The sequence below is a fragment of the Chiroxiphia lanceolata genome, chromosome 11 (assembly GCF_009829145.1).
Source record: "Chiroxiphia lanceolata isolate bChiLan1 chromosome 11, bChiLan1.pri, whole genome shotgun sequence".
In the NCBI taxonomy this organism is placed as follows: Eukaryota; Metazoa; Chordata; class Aves; order Passeriformes; family Pipridae; genus Chiroxiphia; species Chiroxiphia lanceolata.
Genome location: NC_045647.1, coordinates 20,696,009 through 20,714,952, shown reverse-complemented (window position 1 = coordinate 20,714,952; position 18,944 = coordinate 20,696,009). Strand labels below are relative to the sequence as shown.

General features: G+C 44.6%; 1 protein-coding gene across 2 annotated transcripts in view; it reads right to left on the bottom strand.

Annotated features, from left to right (window-relative positions):
* Positions 1–18,944, bottom strand: part of LOC116792417 (prophenin and tritrpticin precursor-like) — a 610,102-nt gene that overhangs the window by 423,453 nt on the left and 167,705 nt on the right. The gene's annotated exons all lie outside the window — the stretch shown is intronic.

Below are 18,944 nucleotides of genomic sequence, written 5' to 3'. Positions count from 1 at the left end.
TATTACAAGGTGTGATTAGAACACCCCAGGTCTGTGGCACTGCACTTGCTGTCCTGGTCTCTGGTTGCTGGGCTGAGATTTTCCCAGAGGTTCCTTAAATTTTTGTACTTCAGCAATTTCTCCTGGAATTTCCTGTTGAGCTGATGGTAAAAGTCCCCCCTATCCTGGCTCCAAATCCATTACTTTTCCTCTTGTCCTAAACATTTCCCTTCTTCTTCCCTTCAGCAAGATGAAGCTGAGACTTTAATATTTTTCACAGTGAAAGGGGGCATTCCCAAGGAATTATATGGAATTTGGGTCATTTTTAAAGCCGAAAGATTCAGCTTTAATTTACACTCTGAGCTGAATCAGGATCTTGCACATGGCCCAAAGTGCAGCATGTTCATGTCTAAATGTAACCTTCTGCTCCGGTGAAAACCATGGATATTTCATTGCACAGTGAAGGTTTATCTGAATTGTCACAGTCAAAGACAGATGCTCACTGGAGAACTGGAAATACTGAGTGACACCTTTCTGAAGCAATAGGTAACTAATAACCAAACAGAGAGCAAGGGGGCTGCCACTGAAATGGGGATATGGCACAGCATTGTCATAGAATCAGAGAATCAGCCAGGTTGGAAAAGACCTCTGAGATCATCAAGTCCAATCCTTGATCCAACCCCGCTGTGGTTCCCAGCCCATGGCACTGATGCCACATCCAGTCTCACCTTAAACACCTCCAGGGATGGTGACTCCACCACCCCCCTGGCCTGCCCATTCCAATGCCTGATCACTCTCTCTGGAAAATATTTCTTCCCAATATTCAACCTAAGCCTCCCCTGGCACAGCTGAAAACCCAGCCCTCTTGTCCTGGTTTCTGGGAGAAGAGCCCCACCCCCCCCGGCTCCCCCCTCCTGTCAGGGAGTTGCAGAGAGTGAGGAGGTCTCCCCTGAGCCTCCTCTTCTCCAGGCTGAACAGCCCCAGCTCCCTCAGCCTCTCCTCATGGGAACTGTGCTCCAGTCCCTTCCCCAGCCTCGTTGCTCTCCTCTGGACCTGCTCCAGCCCCTCAATGTCCTTCCTGAGCTGAGGGGTCCAGAACTGGACACAGCACTCCAGGGGTGGCCTCACCAGTGCTGAGTCCGGGCCAACAATCACTTCCCTGGCCCTGTTGGCCACACTGTTCCTGATCCAGGCCAGGCTCCATTGGCCCTCTTGGCCACCTGGGCACACTCTGGTTCATGTTCAGCTTCCTATCAACCCAGACTCCCAGCTCCCTTCCTGCCTGGTTGCTCTCCAGCCGCTCTGTCCCAGCCTGGAGCTGCAGGGGGTTGTTGTGGCCAAAGTGCAGGACCCGGCCCTTGGCCTGGTTGAACCTCATCCCCTTGGAATCAGCCCATGGATCCAGCTTGGCCAGGTCCCTCTGCAGAGCCCTCCTGCCTTCCAGCAGATCAACACTCCCCCACAGCTTGGTGTCAGCTGCAAATTTGCTGATGATGAACTCAATCCCCTCATCTAAATCATCAATAAAGACATTAAACAGGACTGGGCCCAACACTAATTCCTGGGGACACCACTGGTGACCAGATCACAACTGGATGCAGCTCCATCCCCACCACTCTCTGGCCCTCCAGCCAGTTCCTAACCCAGCAGGGAGTGCCCTTGTCCAAGCCTTTTCCAGGGGAATGCTATGGGAGACGGTGTCCAAGGCTTTGCTGAAGTCCAGGCAGACACATCCACAGCCTTCCCCTCATCCACCAGGCGGGTCACCTGATCATAAAAGGAGATCAGGTTGGTCAGACAGGACCTGCCCTTCCTAAACTACCACTTCACTACATAGCTTCTCATGGGCAGAGATGGGCTGGAATAAGAGGAATTTTCAATGGATACAATCACTGTTTATAATAATCAACATAAAAGAAAGGGATTTGGGATTAGTGCCAGTGTCTCCTGATCCCCAAAGGGGATTCAGCCCCTGTGGGAAAACAGGCAAATGAAGGGTGTTATCTGTAATTCCCAGGTTACATTTCAGTACTGAAATGGCCAGGTGTAGCTTTTTCAATCAAAAATTAATGGGTTTAGTGACTTCAATAAAAATTAATTCCTATGAAGAAACTTCTCCCTCTCTCAAGAAGCTGTATGGGATAAACAAGCCATTCCTATTGAAATATCTATTTCCCAAGCTCTGAAATGTCTAAATACTGAAAAAGATGATGAAGAAACATAATTAATACTTCCAGGGGTTATAAAAGGCATAGAAGTAATTTGAATTTCAATCTCACAGTTGAGCAAATGCACTCAAAAAGCCTGGATAGCTGCAATGGGAAAACTCTTGGATAAAAGGTGACAAGTTCATGGTAAGTATCATGATGTGTCACAAATTGGCATGACAAAATAATCCATGGAAACTCAAGTGAAAGAGAAATAGATTTTTGTAGATAGCTTAGTACAAGATGTCAGAACAGCTCCTTTCTTTTAAAGAAATCTTGAAACTCTGAAAATTCAAGTAAATTTGGAATAGCTGATATGAAACCACTGCTCGTTTACGTGCTTGAAGTGGAATATTAGAAGCAGCTAATATTTTACACCTAGAGCAGCCTCACTCCTCCCAGCAGAGCCCAGGGCAGGGGCAGAACTGTTGGGTCACACTCACATTCTTGTTAGAATTATAACTTACCCTTGCTGCTAAAAAACAGGGAAACAGTTTAAACCTAGAGATAAAAATAGGATTTTGTCTACCAAGAAAGACACTATTCAGAAAGAATCAAAGGAAAGACAAAACCATGTATATGATCATAAAAAGGCCTGAAAGCTCCAATTATACCAGATGCATATAAATTAATGCCATTAGTTAGATAAGACATTTTTTAAGAAGGGAGATAACGCTATTAGTGCAATTACTGACTGCCTGGTCTGGCACTGGTAAAGAATTAAATCCATTACACTTCTGGATAAAGCCAAAGTAATTAGGAATTTCAAGTTCTTTCCAACTTAAAGAACTGTCTAGTGACTCTCTCTTAAGTGGGTCTAATGCAGCAACTCCATTCTCATATCAGTGCTGATTTAAACCCCAGTAATTAGTCAACTCTTGTCCTGGTTGCAAGGCCCAGTCAGGAAATTCTCTGTGGTACCTTTGCCAGTGCTGGACTTGAGGTTCAAGATGTTTTTTCCTGAGACTTTAACTGACCCTACTGACCTAAGCACCAGAAAGTGGTGCTGCTGCAGCCCTTCAACCCAGCAGGCACAGCATTTTCCTTCGTGTCACAGGCTCCTTCTTCTGCAACCAGGAATTAGAGGCACCTATGCTTCTTTTCCCACTGCCTTGACACCTGAGTCCTCTCTTTGATGATTGATGAGAAATCCCCTATGGTCATGAAATAAAGGGGTTTGTCTACACAGTGCACTATGAACAGAGCTGTTTCCCTGCATTTAGCCATTCCCATCCGCTGAGCTCAGTATGCTCTTGAGGAATGGAATTCTTAATGAAAATGTATTTTGCTCTTCCATTTTATAAGCTTCCTTCCCACAAACACTTTATCTGCTGTCCATTACTCCTCATTCCATGCAAAGAGAGCACAGCTCTGATGGCCTAAAGTGTATTGACACTAAAGTATTGACAAACACTGGAAGTATTTCTCCAAACCTCAGCATCAATACCCTCAAGTTGTTTGCAGCTGATCCATTCTGGTTCAGGCTCTCCAGTGTCCTGCATTAGAATAAGCCTGGAATTAATCACTTTTATTGTTGCTGGTTTCAGTTGCTTTCAATCTTCATGAATTAGGTTGGTTCTGGATGTCTCTCAGGTATGAGGTCACATGCAGTGGGGCCACAGTGGCTGTGTTTCCTTCTCTTCCTAACTTGGCACTGATGAAGTGCCCTGTTGGTGGTGACTTACAGCCTCTGCCACGCTGGGCAGGTGCCCTCTTGCTCCACATGTGATTTGTTAGCAAAGAAAACTGCACATTTGTCCAGGTGACAAGGCTGGTAGAACAAATCTGTCTTCTCTGTTCTGTGCCTTGCTGTGCCTCAGAAGCAGCAATGTTTTGTGGGAAGGCACAGAGCAGTACAAGGAAGGGGAAGGGATGCAGAGCCCGGGTTTGGAAATGGTGGATGCTGGTGGAGCTTCCTTACACACGGTCAGTGCTGCCCCAGCCTGTACCTGTAACAGCACCTGTCACTCCTGTCTCCCCAGCACATCTCCTTCCTCTTCTGGAAACCTTGAAATAACCTTTCAAAGGTGTGTTTGCAGTTAGGAGCAGTGTTTCATAGTCTTCCTAACCTTCCTGCCTTGGAGGAGTGATGCTGCCCTGCATCACCTGCATGCTGAGCATGAGCCCACAGGTCTTATCCCGGGATATTGGCAGAGATACAGCATCTGGGCAGTGGCTGCATCTTTATTCAGTTCAAACAGCTTCATTCCCAGTTATTTTTCCCTATCCATGTCCTAGGAATCCTCCCTGCAGCCCATGTTGCCACACACTGTACAGAGAGTACAGAAGGAAGACTTTCTGTCCTGGAGAACTGCAATGAGCTCAGAGAAAAGTGAAGAGACAGAGTGATGGCCTCCAGAAAGAAATCTGGCAGAAAACATTCTTGAAACATCAGAGAAACCCACAGTTAAAGAGTATGTAAACGTTGGAGGGGAGGGGGAGAAAAGTAATCCCAAATCCTTTCTTTTGGGTCAAGTAGCTGCAGACACTGAGGATGCTTTGTGCCAATAAATAATCCTCTTTCTCCTACTCTCCCTGTCGCCTTGTGGAAACACTCAAAGTGTTGTGTTTTGTATCTGTCTCTGTGCTTCTCACAGAAGATTATGAAAAATTGACAGAAGATTGTGAAAAACTGACAGCTGAGTGTGTTAATGCAGAGAAACAATGAGAGTGTGTTCACTGATCACTGCAACACCAACTCACCTGCAAAGGCTTTCAGTGTCCCATCAACCCCCCCTTTTTTGGAGTTATCTCCCCAAACGTGACTCTCAGCACATGGACACTTATGAGCATTCTGTTAGAGAGATGAAAGGGTTATCAACAGGCCCTTAAGAAATCCAATGACACTTTAAAGAACTGGAATACCTTGGAGAAGTAGTAAAGAATGAGCCATTTAATTACTGCTCTATAGAGAATGACTAAAATATGCTTGGATAGTCAAGTGTAATAGCTAAAAGATCATTTTATCAACTTATCAATGTATTTATAATGACCTGCAGCCCCACCCCCAGGTATTACATGTAATAGAGGCTTTGGTTTTGTCACTCAGTGACTGAGACATCTGACACTCTTCATTTCCCTCACTCCATTTCACTGGGAAATTGGAAATTCTTTGACAGAAAGTGCTTGACAAAAGCTAAGTATTCCTTCATACAAGTACTCTCAGTTTCCACCACTAAACAGAGTTTGGAAACTCCTCATTCCTTAAACATAAAGCAGAGGCCTTCAGATTTTTTACATTGATTTATGAATTATTTAATGAATTATAGAAGAAAGGCAAAAAGAAACTGGCTCAGAATATATTTTTGCCACCAGTTACTTATGTTATACATGTAAAAATGCCAAAGAAATTCCATAGTCAATCAAACCCTTCTTGTACCACAGAAGTTAATCCCCCTACTTTGGCAGTCAAGTAGAAGATGACTTAAAAACCAAAGTTTGAATTGCCCAGTGTGCTTATTTTACTGTACCAATGGTATTATTTTTTTATTCAGGATTCCTGACCACTTATGGTGTGTTGTGAGCCCACTATAATTTGCTCCAGATATTTTGTATTTTAATTCCTCTCTAGCAGAATACAGTGAACAACTAAATTAGGATTTTAAAACAAGCAAGAGCAGAAGTAGATTATCAATATGCAGCAGTGGATTGAGGACAGTTGGGTGTAGAACCTGCTGTTATTTTACACTGGCCACAGTTTGCCATCAAACTGGATCAGAGCAAAAAAATCATCCCACTCTCGGTGGGCTCAGAAAGGGCAGAGCGAGGCTTCCTGGCGTGAGGTGCACAGTGAGAAATTCTTCACTACCCCTCCCTGTGTGAGGGTTTTTATCCTGGATTATGCCACTGGAATGCACAGCCCATCCTAAAGGTAAGAGTAGCACAGCTGCCTTGCTAAAAATGCCCATTGCACTATCTGCAGCTTTTAGGACCAAAACATTAATTCTCCATTCCTTGAATGCCAAACAGTCCCAGAGCCTTTACCAGAGCTTGGCATCTACAAGAATAGTGGGATATTTTTATCACAAAGGGTAGTAAAGAACAAAGACTGTAACCTTGGCAGATCCCAGCCCAGTGATGGTGCTCCATGGAGAACAGGAAACAGACTGGGACAGACTTTGGTTTAATCAGGATGTGAAGCCCTTTGTTTCTCATGCCATTAACCTTTGCACTTTTTATGGCCTTGGTGGCAAAAGCCTGTGAAATTAAATTTTCATTTAAATTTTTTATTCCCTTACATACCTGAAGTTACTAAATTCAATTCAGTTTAACACAAAGCACCTGACTACAGTCTGCCTCAAATCAAATCTGTAGTTACTCTGTTGTCCTCCCACCTCATAAAATAAAAACTCCAAAGAGAGGAGGGACCTTTCCTTTTCCTCTATTTAACAACATCCTGGATTTTAAAATAGTTAAACATTTCTCCATTTCCTATATAATCACTGACTTAAATGAATTTATGCTTATACATCCTGAACACAAACTGATTCCTATACTCTTGTTCAAATAAAGATTTTTTTAGTGTCCAATGTCCACCCTGCCACTTTTCTTTTTCCATAATGAGTCAAAACCCAAGACAAAGGGTTTCTGCCTGTAATTCTCTTTATGCAGCTCCCCTTCCATAGGCTCCACATGCTGTATTGCAATGACACAGCTCCTGCAGCTCCAGGTGCCTCACTGGCATTTCCAGAATTAACTCTGGTCCTAGAGCAAAAAGCCTTTGGTCTAGACCAAAAAAAAAAAAAGAGAGAGACTTTAGGCTTAATTTAAATGCATAGTTCCAAGAATATATCTTCAAACTTTGTCTCACTCTGGCAACTGTTCTTTTGCTTTTTGACAGTAACATTCTCTTGAAATTCTGCCTCTTCTGCAGCCCCAGAAACACCTGATTTGACAGTATTGTGCAAGTTTAATGTCTGTTCACTCCCAGAACCTGAGCATTGCATTATATTCAGCAGCTGGTCAAGCAGCCCTTGAATCAGAGCCCAGAGCCCAAGTGACTGCTCTGATCCCTGCACCACTGATTCATCAGCCTCTTCCTCAGCATATTGCACTCGAGTGCCTTGTTGGAAGAGTAGCATTTCTAGGAACAGGTGATAGAGCAAAAACCTCAGTTTTTCTCACAACAGACCTTCCAGCCTCTTAGACTGCCTCAAATCAAGTCCCAGATGTGAGCTTTGTGCCAGTATTACTCACATTAGGGTTCATAAGAAACAATCACCTATGAAATGAGTGTCTTTTTTAAATTATGTTTTAATTGACCATTTTTTTAGTTAGCTTTAGTCCCCACTAACCTAGGAAAAGCAAAACCTACGTCTCAGGAGCTGTCAGTGATTTAGTGAAATATTTGACGTTAAAACCAATACAGTTCTAATTCTGTAAAATCATGACAGTTTTGTTCAGTCAATAAGCACTTAAAGCACAAGGGGAGAGCAGCCCATGCCATTTTCCTTGCCCTCAGCAAGGCTTTCACCACTGTCACCCACAGCAGCCTTGTCTCCCAGGCGGGACAACAAGGACTGGGGGGGTGGACAACTGGCTGGACAGAGCCCTGTGTGGCTGCTGAGGCTGAGACAGGGATAACAGGTCATATTCTGCCTGAGCTCCTCGGGCCCTGGGCCAGCAGTGTCCTGGTTAACGTCTCTGCGGTGCTAATGACAGAACCAATGGGGTGTGCAGGTGACACTAAATGGGGAAAATCTGATTATCAGACACAGAAAAGACATTCCAGCTGGGAGGGAATAAAGGGAGGGTGGTGGGGAGCTGCAGCACATCCTGCTGTGATGAGAGGCTGAGGGGACTGGGCTTGGCCAGCCTGGAGGGGATGGAACTGGGCAACTTCAGAACAGCTTCCCAGTACCTGCGAGGAGACTACTGAACAAATGGAGCAGAATTCCCAGCTTTGCCAGGTGGGAAGGTGAGAGGCACCAGCTAAACAGGAGAGCTGAGCCTGGACATCAGAAAAAGCTTTCTCCCCACAAGAATAGCCCTGGACTGGATGAGGTGCTCCAGGAAGGTTGTGCTGTCTCTATCTTGGTTAGACACTCTGCTGAGGCCCCTTTCAGCTGGAATTTCCCCATCCATTTCCTATCTGCCCATCTGTGCTATAACCAGGCCTCTCTCTGTTCGAGGGAAGGGTCTGCAAGCCCTGGATGGACACTGAAAATGCTGACACTGTGCCAGGCAGGATTTGCCATCATTGCCATGTCCTGCTGTTCACCTGAGAGCTCTCCCACTCCCCTGCCATGCACTGAGGCACCGGTGCCCCCGTGCCAGACCTGCTCACCTTCTGGATTGTGGAGCCCAGGAGGAGTCTGACAGTGCCTGGATCCATTTGCTGCTCCTAAGGCAGCAATTGGTTGGAGAAGCAACTTCCCCTGGCCATGGCAGGGGGCTGGAACCAGGGGATCTTTAAGGTCCCTCCCCACCCAAACCAGTCTCTGACTCTATGATCAGTAAAGCTCTGAAAAACTGCTTCTGCAATTTGACTCTCAACATCCCAAGTCTCTGTCTGCCTTGTCACAACTTCCACAAAGGGCCGCTGTATCTATAAAACGTATATTTTTCTCTATAGTACTTCAATATTTACCTCAAATCCCAGAATGGGTCAGGTTGGAAGGGACCACAGTGGCTCATCTGGTCCCACCTCCTGCTCCAGCAGGGCCAGCCCAGAGCACATGGCACAGGATTGTGACCAGAGGGTTCTGGAATATCCCCAGTGAGGAGACTCCACCCCCTCTCTGGTCTCTGTTCAGGGCTGGGTCACTGCCCAGCAAAGAAATTCTTCCTCATGTTCAGGTGGAGCTTCCTGGGCATCAGTTCCTGCCCATTCCCTCTTGTGCCATTGCTGGGACCCCCCAAGCAGAGCCTGCTCCATCCTCTGACACCCCCTTTGGGTATTTATAAAAACTGCTGAGGTCCCCTCACTGTTCTGCACTACTGTCACCCAGGCAGCAGCCCTTTGAAAGCAAAGCACTGTGGTTTTCAGAGAAGCAGCATAAGAAACCAGGGGCAAAGCCTCCAGCATTGAAAGACTTCTACTTGGTCCACAATAATTGGAAGGTACTAACTCATTCCCACACTTCGAGGGGAGCCAAAGAGCATAAAGGTGGCACGTTTTCAATACAAATTCATTTTGTCACAGGGCACAGGCACATCCACAAGAACATGTGTTTGTTCTCATTTGATTTGCTCTTGAACACTCCCTGCCTAAAGAAGAACTTAAGTGTGGTAAACTTGTTTTATTAAACATCTACCAAAAGAGAAACCTCAGCCTAACTGAGGGGCTCAGGGAATGGAGAAGGTTCCACATTGAATGCTCATGGGACTGAGGATTTGGGAACAAATTCCCAGTTTGTAAAATGCTTTGGATCTTTTCTACATAAAGCACTACTACTGAAATCTGGCACTCAGATGATGCTGTTTGGAATAATCTCCATAACTCCAGTATTTTTAATATAATATAAAAGATAGCTTAAAATCAGCTTAGTACAGTACTTGCAGGGGGAAAAAAAACCCCACCCCAAACCCCAGAACTGGCACCATTTCAGCTGTGTCTTGGCTCTGCAAAGTGAGGGAGCAACGTGGCCAGCTGCCAGTAGAGAATAACTGACGAAACACTCCCAACTCCTCCTCATTGTGGGCACAGTTCTGTCACCACAGCAAAGTTCCCAAACTGCAAATCAAGTTTCACATCCCCAGACACACAAAAACAGAGACAATAGGTGTTAAAATCTGGGGCTCTGCTTTGTTCTCATTTGTTCCCACCACAGTCAAGATGCTTTTTGGCAAGTGACTGCTGTTTGCTACTGACTCCTATTTTTCTGAAGCAAATGAGCAGCCCAAGACATGAACTATAGTTTGAGAAGACTCAGGGAAGCAGGTGGAATATTTATAGCTTATAGCATCATTTCCAAGTGTCCTTGGGCCTTCTGATGCTGGCAGGACTGCAGAGCAGGTCAGAAGGCTGCATGCCCTGTTTCCCTGTCACACAGCCTCCTCTGGATATCCTCCTTTGCTACAGGAATCTTTGCTTCAACTTGCTCTTGAAGACTCCCTGCCTAAAGACGAACCTGAGTGTGGGAAACTTGTTTTATTAAAATCTCCCAAAACTCCCATCTGAGGGCAGAACAGTTGAACACCTTTCTCTGTTTTTCTATTCCATTTGAAAGAATCCTGCCTGTCACCTGGGTGTCACTGCCATGACCCCACACTCACTGCCTGAGCTTTGGGATTGGATATTCCTGGGACAAGGTATTTGAAAAACCTGACCTGTGGCTCAAGGTCCAAGGTGGTACTTTTGGGAAGTGTGTTTTCTGCTCTTCCACGCTGGAGGGCTGGATTAAAAGCTTCCCTAAATTTAGGAGGGATGCAAGCCAAATATCACGGACATTTCCCAGTACAATTTGTTAATTAGTGATGATAATTAACATTAAACTCACTCTGTACATGAAGTCAGTCTGCTATGCAAGAGGCACAGCCTCACTGAAAGAGTTTGAATGAACTAAACTAAGGTTTGCAACCACTGTGGACTTCGGAGCTTCTTTTTGGAATACACCTTCTTGCCTTTTCTTCAGGGTACATCTGACTCTCATCTGAGACCCAGTACTCAAATTGACCTTCTCTTTTGGGGCGTTGCCCTACTCCCTACTTCTGCTTCTAAAGCAAATTAAGAATTATGGAATCAAATAAAAAAGCAGTAAGTAAAAGTCTCCATGGGGCATTTGTGTGGAATTTTAAGCCCAAAATAAATTAAATAGCCAAAAAAATTACAGAGGATCCCTTCTGGCATCCAACATTGATTTATAACAACACCTACTTATAACAAGAGTGGAAGTGAAAAATGTGTACTTGGGTGTCATTGCACTGGGGGGGATGGCAGGAGAACACCCCATTGATCTCCAGGTTGCAGACCCAGACTCCCCACTTTAGATGCTGTCATAATAATTAAAAACAAAAACAAAAACAACAACAACAAAACAAAACACAAAAAATCCAGAAACGAGTTGTAACTGATGTTGCTGCAGCATTTTCACAGCCCCAGGCCCTGCTGCCCTGCCCTGCCCCTGTGCTGGTGCTGGTTTCTGCAGCAGGTTGGACACAGACCCACCCGGGAGCTGAGTGTTCCCCACGCCCCCGGCACTGGGATGTGCTGGAGAACAGCAGCAGTGAGCCCCTGCAGCCCAGGCACACCCTCTGCCAGCTCCAGCTCTTCCACAGGCAGGGAGAGCCAGCTGGGCAGGGATTAACAGCTGGGGAATTTAATGTCTCAGCTGTCCCAGCTGTCTGCTCCCTGCCTGTGAATCAGCAGTTTTCATTAGGGAGGATTCTCCCAGTGGGAATGGATTTCCCTCCGTCTCAACACTCTGAGTCTGAGCTGCTGCACCGAGGGGTTGTATTTAAATTCCTCTGGGCTGTTTGTTTCACAGCAGAGCTGTCTGAGGTGCATGAGAGCAGGGCTGTAATTTTTTATGTTCTTGACATTCCCTGATACACTGCTATCAAGGCAAGCCACACATTTCTAGAGATACAGGGCTGGTTTGATCTCCTTCCAGTGTTTATCATTAGGAAAGTGAGATTAGGAAGAAACTTCCACAATTCTGACACATGCAAAAAAAAAAAATTAATCAAAAGCAAGGAACGCAACATTTACACCCAAAATCAAAACATAGGAAATATAAGACTTCACAAAACTACGTTACGGAAATGTCTGGGTAAACATCTGCAAATGAGCACGGACAGGATCCTGCTTTCATTGAAAATAATTTAATCTGAATCAATGGAAACATTTCCATTGATTCCAGTGAGAAATTAATTAGAATTCCAGCATCTTAGGACAGGACTACAGCTCACTCAGCCAAGTGGTTCATGTTGTGTGCTGACCCATGTAGAATCATGTGTTACAACTATATTATTATATGAAATATAGATTATTATACACAATTATATAATCAATATCAGGGTGCAGATCACAACACGAAACCCACTTCCATCTCAGAAAAACTGTTTTATTCTATTCTATTCTGTTTACTTCACAGTGAGCAAGGAAGTGTGGCTCTTCCATTTTCCAAATCTCAACCGTAAAACCCAATTCCAGGCTCTTGGTTCCAAAGCTCACTGTGCTCTAAAAACAGGGATGTGAGAGCCATGAAAGGTTAATCATCGATATGAAATGTTTCAGTGCATGCCCAGTGTTTATGATTATTGCACCTGAAGGAAGGAGGTATCCAGGAGTTTCTCAACAGGTTTTTATGTGCCAAGTCCAGACATTGCTGTTAAGGAAATGTCAGTGACGTGCTACTAACTGCAATAAAATCATAATGTGAAGGGAGTTTTCTGAAGCATGGAAGTTAAAACTGGGAACAAAATGCTCCAGTGGCCACCAAAATCAGTAGGGATCCACAGGAGGGGGAAGGAAAACCCAACACAGGGGAAATTCTGAGAAGGCAGCGACACTAAGGACATTAAAAGAAACAATCAGGACTCAGCTGTCAATGGTTTTCTAACTGTTAAAAACCTCCCTTTACAAACGGGAAAGAAAAGAGAAATAAAAAAATGTGACAGGAAAGTTAATTCCTATTTAAATATTGGCAAAAGTCCATTTTCCAGCTCTCCCCATAGTGTTCTGAAGTCCATGGAAAACAGGAGCAGGACGAGGATTGAACTCTCAGCTCCATATTTAATATGTAAACATCGCTTCTTCTGGATGCCCCCATAAATTTCTCCTCCTCAAATAACTTAGAGGATTATATACTCTAAATCATGTTGTTTAAGCCTGTGGGAACAAGAGTCATCCAAAAACCTGCTGATGACTTTAAGCACCTAAGCAATGTCACTATGCTATTTTTTAATATATATAAAAAAAAAGACCTGTAGCCCTGAATTATCTTCTAGAGTTTTTTATCCCCAGCATTATCCCTTAGGATTAATATTTGTTTTTTGATTTGCTACGATTCCTTGACTCACATTATTAGAGAAATCTAAAGGAAGAAAAATATGTATGTACATGCAGTAAGAATTGTTACTGACATCTATGACTTCTGATTACCTTGATATAAAGAAATAGTCCAATCCTAACTAGTGTTTTATAACTCACTTATTGGAATAATACATATTTGTTATGACAACTAGCAATTCCTTTCTTACAGGCCTTACATTTCTGTTCCTTTCTGAAAAGGAATTCCATGAAGTATTTGTTGGTGCAGTGACCCCAGGGGTACCTGCTAATCCTGGATCACAAAAGATGGGATAAATCCATACATGTTTATAGATATAGGTATAGATATACTCAGATACTACAAATATATTGTCTATTAATATTGCAGAACAGACACGGAAAACATGTCCCAGTTTTGGGCCAACTTTGCAGTTGTCCTTCCCTCTGTCCCTCATCTCCTTGCACCTTTTCTAAGGAGGCTTCAGCCCTTCCCGTGAGCTGTTAAGGTTTCATTTGGTTCCCAGAATCCCTGAATGGTTTGGGTTGGAAATGTGCTACCATTTCATCAACAAGTGTAGAGCAAAGAATTCCTGAAGAACAGGCTGGAGAGGGATTTTGGACAAGGGCCTGGAGTGCCAGGGCAAGGGGGAATGGATTCCTACTGCCAGAGGGCAGGGATAGGTGGGGTATTGGGAGGGTGGTAAGGCCCTGGCACAGGTTGCCCAGAGCAGCTGTGGCTGCCCCTGGATCCCTGGAAGTGTCCAAGGCCAGGCTGGATGGGGCTTGGAGCAACCTGGGCTAGTGGAAGGTGTCCCTGCCCATGGCAGGGGGTGGAATGGGATGAGCTTTAATGTCCCCTCCAACCCAAATCTTTCTGGGATTCTATGAATGAAGCTGATACACAGAAAATTAAAACCAGCTCTTCCCAGGCTCTGCCTGAGCTGTGTGGGCACAGGACAGGAGCAGAGCTTGGCTGTTCCACATTGCTGAGGAATTCCCTCACTGATGCTCAAAATAAATCTGCTCTTCCTGTCTGAGGAACACCTTGATTTCTAGTCAGCTCCCCTCATCACTTCCCTTCACTTCCCCTTCTAGCCCTTTACTGAGCTATTAATGAGAAAACTACATTTTGTTCCATGCATTATAGATGTTTTAATGTTACTAAAATAAAACTCTCTACAAAAAAATATTGCAAATGGGAAATACCAAGTTGTTCTCAGAATACTGTGGGGAAAAATAGATCTGGAGTTTCTGGCAGCTCAGAGTAGAGCATGTGATGGCAGAATGTGTTAAGAGAAGATCTGTGCACAGGAAAGAGGAGGCAATTATTCCATGTTTACTCTGTGGAGGTGAGGCATCACTGGGAGTGCTGTATCTCGTGTTTGGCTGCAAGCTTTGAAAGGACAGATTAGAGAGGGGGTGATAAATGTGGTAGGAAACATGCACTGCTTCAAATCTTAACCAGAGGGAAGAGGGTAGGTTGTGCTGGAAGAGGGAAGAACACGACAGTCAGTTTTCCAAGTGTTGCAGTAAAGACAATGTTGATTGTTCTGCACGACAGCTTGAAGTTGTTCCAGAAAATACAAGTTGAATGTTAGGCAAGCCATCCCCACCTCTAACCACGAGCTAAGCAGAGCCAGGGATCCTTCAAGGCTGCAGGAGATCTACTGCCTGGGGGTCACCTTTCCAGCCAAGGCTCTGATGGAAGGTGTTGGTAACAAGCATTCCAAGGTGCTGGGCTCCAGGTGCTCCAGCACAGGGGCACCCCAAGGGCACTGCAGACACTCCTGCTCTGCAGATTGTAAGAGTGAGTTTAAACAAAGCATCTCTCAAGAGAGGTCTAGGTTCACCTTATCCTCATTTGCATGGCAAGGAGGACTAAATGAGATCATTCTTGGTCTCTGTAGTCCCAGTTTTTATAGAATCACAAAGGTTGCAAAAGCCCTCTAAGATCATCAAGTCCAACCATTAGCCCAACACTGCCACATGTGGATATAGCCTATATAATGTTTCTGGAACCCCAAGCAGAAATTCATGGGTGATTAATAGGGAGATAAATGCAAATCAACCAGGAAAACCAGGGAAGGTTATATTTCATTAATCCTCAATAGGTAGAGAAAAGGCCATTCAAATAAAAACTTGGTGCAGTAGCACCATGGAGCTCAGAGACTGCTGACACATCCTTTGGCTTTAACATTCTGAAGGGAACACAAATCCTTCTCACATGTAATGAAAAGATACCCTATAAATAGAGCCCTCATGCCATAAACACCACCTGGTTCTTTCATAGGGCTGTTCCCCAGGTTTGAAAGCAGTCAGGAGAGGACATCAAGTCTCACTGAGGGTGCTGGCACTCCGTGGGCTGGGGATTGGCACTCCAGATGCATCTGTACAGTCTGAACTTTCTCTAACCTTAAAAAAGATTCAACACACTGATTATCTGAATCATTCTGAAGTTCAAAGAACAACAGATACCAATCCAGCTTTCTAAATACCTTGTAATTAAGCTGGTTTGTTCCTTGCCTGCTCACAGAGCAGCTCTGAGCAGGGAGCAGGAAGAGGCAGGGGATACTTTCCATGTCATATTCCAGGCTGACTAACACAGCCCCACGTTTTACTGGCACAGGCCATACACAGCAGTGATGATGCCTGTGAATACAGCTGGATAACACCAGATATTCCCTCTTTCCAGGACTCCAGCTACTCCCTTTCCACAGGGGGAACAGGACAGGCTCAGCAGCTTCCTCTGCATCACTGCCTGAAACTGGGTAGCAACACCCACATCCACGTGGATTCAACTCCTTAGTTGCTGTGGTGTAATGTTCCACCTCCCCGTTTGCCAAATTCAATATACAATCATGCCGTGACTTCTAGAACAGGGGACATGGCCTATATCCCTCTAGTTTAAGATTTACTTCTGAGAGTATTTCTGGAAATGGGATATTCAACTATTTCATGTCTCAAGGTCACAGCATTTATTTTGCAACACTTTTCATCAACTGCTCCAGCATTTTTTTTTTTTTCATTTCTCTTCATATTATCATTTCTATGCAATGCTCTAAAGCTTATTTTTGAGATTCCAACCTGGTGGTTTTATCACTGACTTACAATGAGCCAGACTTTTACCCTTCATGTAAGGTTACTTTATCTGTGCATGTGTATTTACAACATCCATGTGGGAAGCAAATAATTTCTGTCAGGTTCCTTTTCAGCAGCTCTCCCCACTGCTGGAATTATTTCCAAGGTTAACAGAGATAACAACTCACCAGTATAACAATAACAACCCAGGCTAGAACTGTGTCTGCAGGGGGAAGTCACACTTGGGAGCTCAGTTTTGCTCCTGTGTTTGCACTGTGTCCCTGCTGCCTGCACATTGCCTGGGACACAGATTGCTGTGGAGAGATGATGAGAAGTCTGATGGGTCACAGTGTGTCACACTTGGTGTGCTGCACAACCAAACCCCACAGTTCTGCAGGGGATTTGTCAGCAAGAGCTCCAAGGATGTAACTTTATGTCACATTGAGTCAGATCCAGGTGTCCCACAGACACCCAGGTATGAGTCCTTGGGACACAGAGCTGACAATCCAAGCTGGGAAATCCACACAGTGCAGCCCAGCACAGTCACCTTCCCCAGCATCACCTCCAGGAGGTGACACTGCTGTCTGCAGGAGGGACATCTAAGCAGGCAGCTCTCACTTCCCTTTTGGCACGTACTTCAGGTGGGACATCAGTAACAAACTGAATAATGCTGCATGTGTTTGCCCTGCTCTGGGAAGAACAATCTGCATTGCCAGTCATACTAAGCTCCACAGGAATTCTGGGGAAGAGCAGCTAATGCGGGTTTGTTATCTGACAGTAAACAACATCTTTCTCAGTAGTTAAGTCAGAGCCAAACTTGTATAATCCTCCCTCCTCCTCCTTCCCACTGTCACCCTCCTTGTGAGGGGAAAGCTGGGCACTTCCAGCATCAGCCTGGACAGGTTGTACATGTAATCATCCTGACTAACTTTAAATAGCAGTAAAGAGTTTACCTATACTTCCTTTTTAAAATAAACTAAATTGGGGAAAACCCTCCAATTACACCCTGACTAGATTTATTACTGACATTAACCCATTCATCCCACCAGACACCGGGGACCCTTTGTCATTCCTTCTCTCCCCTCTGGGCAGACACTTCATTGTGCAGACAATGCTGCTGAAATCTGTAGGCTGTTACCACTCTGGGATTTATCTCTGGTTCTTTACTGCTCTAGTGTTGTCCTTTCATCCAAATGGCGGTGACATGCCCAGCTCCAGCCCTGCTCCTTTGTGTGTCACTGCAGCAGGGAGGGTGGGAGGGCAGAGCTCTTATGTAAGAGCTGCTCTCTGCTTTCTGGGCCACTCCGTGGCCCGCAGTGATCTCCGTCTGGAGGGCTCCTGCCTCCTGCTGCCCGTGCACACACACACAGCCTGGACACTGGGAACCGACAGAAATATTCCATGGAGGGGGAACAGGGAGCTCTTCGTGCCCCGCTCACAGAGTCCCAGGCTGGTTTGGGCTGGAACAGACCTCAAAGCTCTGCTCCTTCCACCCCCTCCATGGGCTGGGAACCTTCCACCAGACCCCTGTGCAGATCAGGGATGACTGGAAGAAGTGCCCACCATCCCATAACCAAGCAATGCCCTTTACTGACTGCTTACAGCAAGAATAAAGTGATAAAACCTGCCATTTCAATAAATTATTTTGCTGCCAGCTCTGCTTGCAATAATGACTTCAGCCCTGGCTATGCACTAAGCTTTGAGCAGCTCCGTTCCTCTCATTACTTAACTATATTGCTTTATTCTTGTCTAGAGTTATAATTGCCTGCATTTTTAAATATAAGAATAGCAAAATTTTGTCCTGCTTTTTTCCTGTACCAGATAGCAATTTTCTGCTGGATTAAACATCTCAATATCCTTCAGGAATACGTACACACCAACTAATTATTAGGAAAAAAGCTTTGTTGTTTGGTCTTTGAACATAGCAGGAGACTTTTGAATTACATTCTAAATTTTATGCAGTTAAATATTTTCCATATGGATCTCCTTCTCTTCCCAAAGCCCTGATCTACTATGTAACAGCACTATGCTGAAACGTTTATACATTTGAGCAGAATAACTTTAAATGGAACTAATTAAGTAGGCATAATTTTAGATACGTATTTGAGTTCTTGGACAAATCAGGCACAACGATTTTGGTTTCTAAATCTAAATAAATGGGGAAGAAGACAGGGGAAAGTAAACACATATACCAGTGTATCCCAGAGAACAAGTTTTGATGCTTAAATGGCTCAATACTTAAATATCGTTGTGAAAGGCTGTCAAACATCAGATGAAGAAACATATTTTCACTTGAAATACATAATGCTGCTGATGCAATGCACCCAGTGGAATGAGACTGCCATTTGTGTGGGTAATGAACTGTACTGTATTAACAGTAAAACACTGGTAAAGGCAATGTTTTTGGTATAAAACACCAACTTCCATATAGAACTCCAAGAGTTCAGCCTCAGGAACACCACACTGGAGTTGTGGCACTGCCCTGCCAAGCTGCAGGGAATAAAAAAACCCTTGATGTGGGGGATCCTCAGCAGTGCTGTGCTCACACACTGTCAAACCCAGCAGGTTTCACCTCTTTCTGAGCCCTGCATTGCTCTTCTCCTGCACTACTAATCATCAGGAAAGGGGAATTCTTGATTCCTGGCAGAGCACTCAAATGTTCACATGGGCTAGAAAGCAGTAGTAGTATTATTATTTTAAAGTTTAAAACTGGTTTATTGATCAGTAACTTTCAAACAGTTTCC